This window comes from Pinus tabuliformis, chromosome 4_2 (genome assembly GCF_031772625.1).
Source record: "Pinus tabuliformis cultivar Carrire ecotype Pingquan chromosome 4_2, CPIR1, whole genome shotgun sequence".
Lineage (NCBI taxonomy): Eukaryota > Viridiplantae > Streptophyta > Pinopsida > Pinales > Pinaceae > Pinus > Pinus tabuliformis.
Genome location: NC_142304.1, coordinates 594,480,430 through 594,484,833, shown reverse-complemented (window position 1 = coordinate 594,484,833; position 4,404 = coordinate 594,480,430).

Here is a 4,404-nt window from a genome sequence, read left to right as displayed (position 1 = left end):
CACGTGAAACTACTTATATAAATCAATTGATGGATTTGATATTGATGATGGAAATGGTTGATGTATGGCCTAAATGTATGACTCACTTAGTGGTGAATTATCTAGTGCGTGACTTATCAGAATTATTTTGTTTCATACATGGCTCAAGTGGATATGATTTGTTTAAATGAATGACTTAGTGAATTTATGATTTATTTCCAGTATGAACTGCAAGATTGACACATGGATACTAGACTTAATAATGTGATGATTATATGTCTTGTTGTTATATAAATGCATGAATAAGAGCTAACCCGCAGGGGGGGAAAGAACTATATGATAGCCGAGATCTACTCTTCCATTGATGGAAGGTCGAGACATCTCATGGGAAAGGTATAACACACATTGTTCTATTACATTTGGTATCGACTTGATATGCACTCTTATGACATGAGTAAAATGCAAATGATAGGTGGCAAGACTACCTGACTGGATTATTCGATGATAAGTCCAACCACCACTGTAGTGTGGTCTGTATTAGGGCATTGGCCCTAGTTGTAAGGAGGGGTGGAGGCATTTCCTACCCTGTATCCTCTAAAACCTGGAATCGTGGGAGGGTAGTGGTGGACATGCTCCCCTAGATGTTTGATGACGATTGCTAGTTGCTTGATAGGGAATTTAGGTCGATGTAGTCGACACTTCCACCATGTTGGTTTTATCAGTGGTTAGATTGGTATAGACGATGCCACTGTATAAAGCAGCAGAGGATGGATAGGGTGGGAACGGAAGTAGGTCATGATGGATAGGAGGATATAGATTAGTTGGAGACTCTTGGGGGAAAGTAATGTCATTGTCTGACTTATCAATTTTACTACTATAACTCTCTCTATTTTGTTATGCCTTTGAACTCCTTGTATCTTTTCACTCTAACTTTAGGACGAAGTTTTCTGAAGGAGGGGTGTATGTAATGCCCCACTTAATCTTATCATGCAAATTTTGTTAATGTTTACATTATCTGAAAATATTGAGAAATATTGGTGAATACCTTCATTTGGGAAACTATAAATTTTATTTATTGATGTAAAATTTATTATTGTTATTATTCAAATTACCAACGTGTCTTCTCAAATTTATCTTGGATAGGGTATGGGCTCCTTACCTTATTCCAATTTAAATATTCATCTCACATCCCCAAAATGTTCTCTCACATTTACTTGGGAGAAGACATGGTCCTCTTCAAATAATTACCAATTTATATATTCATCTCTCATCTCCAAAATGTACTCTCACATTTACTTGAGAGAAGACATGGTCCTCTCCAATTAATTACCAATTTATATATTCTTCTCTCATCCCCAAAATGTACTTTCACATTTACTTGGGAGAAGACATGGTCCTCTCCAAATAATTACCAATTTATATATTCATCTCTCATCCCCAAAATGTACTCTCACATTTACTTGGGAGAAGACATGGTCCTCTCCAATTAATTACCAATTTATATATTCATATCACATTCCCAAATGTACTCTCAGATTTACTTGGGAGAAGAGAAGTCAACTATAAGGATGAGGGAGAAGTTATGACATTAATGAGAGGTGGTTGAGGTGGAGAGGAGAGGAGAGGCATAAAAAGGGAAGGAGGAAGAGAGAAAGGGGGGATGCTAGGTCTTGCTTTTAGTTTTGGATTGGTTGTGATTTTGGGAGAGCTTAGGGAACCTGTGGAGGTTTCCTGGGCTTGGAGTTTGGAGGAAGCATTGTTTATCTTGTTCTGGATTATTCATCTTGGACACACTACAACTGGTTGGACTTGGGCTCGGAGGGCTAGGGAACCCGTGGAGGTTTCCTGGTCTAGGAAGTATTTCCTAGTTGACTGGGAGGTAAATCTAGTCGGTAGTCAAGAGGAGCATTCCAGCGCATCTCCACCAGGCCATCGGTACAGATATTCCTCTATGCATAGATTACTCATGTAAGTTAGTGAAATGAAATTTTCACTATTTTAGTTGAAGGGATTAGAATGTAAATGGTAAAATTATTATTGTTTAAATGTCTGGTAAGAAAGTAAATTATTGCCTCTTATTGCATTTAATTCCAGAGCATATATATCTGTTAGAAGACCCTAGGATAGGGCCTTACACAAGTAGTCCTTGTCGCATCTTGACGGATGTCTTCCACATATCCTTAGGTAAAATTACTAATCAATTACAGATCTTAAGCTGCATTTCACACTTTTTGTGCCTCTTTAGACAACGTATGTGTGATAGGGAGTCAATGAGTAAGAATGCACCAAAAAATTTGATTAGATTGCATATCTCAGCCTTTCTAAGCTGCATTTCAAACTTTTTGTGCCTCTTTAGACAACGTGTGTGTGATAGGGAGTCAGTGAGTAAGAATGCACCAAAAAATTTGATTAGATTGCATATCTCAGCCTTTCTAGCAATTTCTTGAGCATAATAAAATTCCCATCAAATGATGGTTTTCCCATTTGGAATTTCACAGTACTAACATCCTTATGTCTATTACGTGGCCATCTAAATGTTGTGTGCTTGCTTTGGTTGGTGAATTTCTGTGTGTAAATTGTATAGTAGAATGCAATTTGTGGGTAACAAACACAGACCCATTTGCTTTTGCAAATCACCCAACTGATATTTAAATGCCAATGCCACATTCCCAATCTGCTTTTGTTTCAACACAACACTAAAATTCATTTGTTGGCTTCTTTATTGGATTGTTGCCAAGGAAGATATGCATGTGCATTGTGTTGGTGTCAGTGAGTAATTATAGTGCTATTGTTAATGTGTTGGATCACTAGTTGGTGGTGCTCCACAAATTAGCCACTGGACTGATTGTTGGGTTAAATTAATTTCTTGAATGTTTTGTATCCCACATCTTCCAACATCATATAAAAGCTGATACTTTGTCTAAGAACCCTGTGCATTGGTTGGCATTCCACCTATAGCTATAGGTCTCAATATGTTTGTTGTCATCTATTACAGCAACCACATTGGCAAATTCAGATATGCATCTACATAACTGCCCGAGACTAGTGCCCATTATGATTTTTCACTTTAAGGGCAAGTTATATTAGGCTCTTACCTTGTTTGACCATCATAGGCTACCCGAGAGGTACTTTCAAGTACATGTAAGAAACTACTGTAATTCAATTTGCTATTGCAGAGTAACCTTTACTAATTGTAATCCTTATTTAATTATGCTTTATGACACAATAGGTCTCTTTACAATTTAATGCTATCAAAAGATAGTAGTGGTGGGGGTTATGCTACAAATTTTGTGTAGAAGGCTAGAAGGTAGTCACATAAAGATGAATATGGACAGATTCCAGAGAAATCGGGGTTTTTTCATGAAAAGTTTGAGCCTCTATTGTTTAGTTGCCTTTTTTGGAGTCCATAGCATGATAAGCACAATGGCTTTGGGGAGTTTTATTGACATGAATTTGGCATCCATTGCTTCAATATATCATTCAAGTGTTTTGCTCAACATGATTACTCTTAGATTCTTTTTTCTAAATATCTATTTTTTCATTGGACTTCTGTAATGGTTCTTTCAACCTAGCTGTTTACATAGCATTTTAAACTTTTTTTAGCCTAGTTGTTCACATAACAATAGTGTATTGTTTATCTTTAGGAAAAATAACTCCTCAACTGTTGTTATATGTGAACCCATTCACACCACCCTGCAATTTGTTCCCTGGAAATGGTAATGTCGTTGTGGCTTTACATTAAAATTTTACAACTCATACTTCTCAATATTTGAGAACATAAATGGAAGGTTCGTAGTTTGATTCATTGGTGTGATGTTGCATGGTTTTTGGCATTTGGAGCTAACATGTTGTGGAAATGTATCTAATTGTTTTGGTTAATGATTTCAGTCTATAACTTTCACTCCGTTTTGGCACACGTGGAGATGGGTATTGTTTTAAGATAACAAAAATGGACCCTTGAGAATACTAGGATCTGAATTGAACTCTTATGAAATGGCAAGGATGTGCTAATAATTTTTTTTTTGTTTGTTTGTTATGCAGTCTATCTGTGGATATCCATACCGAGGTAAGACATTATTTTTCGTTTTGGACGTCAATACCTTTTTAAAAATTATTGTGCTTTCTTTTCTACTTTAACATTTGTCTTACTAACTTTGATCAAGTGTCGCAATCTATATTTGTAGGTATTCAATAGGATTGAAAGACATCGTAAGAGATCACTTTTAACAGTGAGTAAAACCACAAAGTCAAGCCACATTATGAAAAAATGACAACTTTCGAAGTGGCATCATCAAAACACACCCACAAAAGAGAGCACTAGGATACATTGCCCCATTGCAACATGAATCTAGTTGCTTTAGTGTCAGCAACAATTCTAATGCACATATTTTTGAGAAAAATGTGCATGAACCATTGGAAGGTATG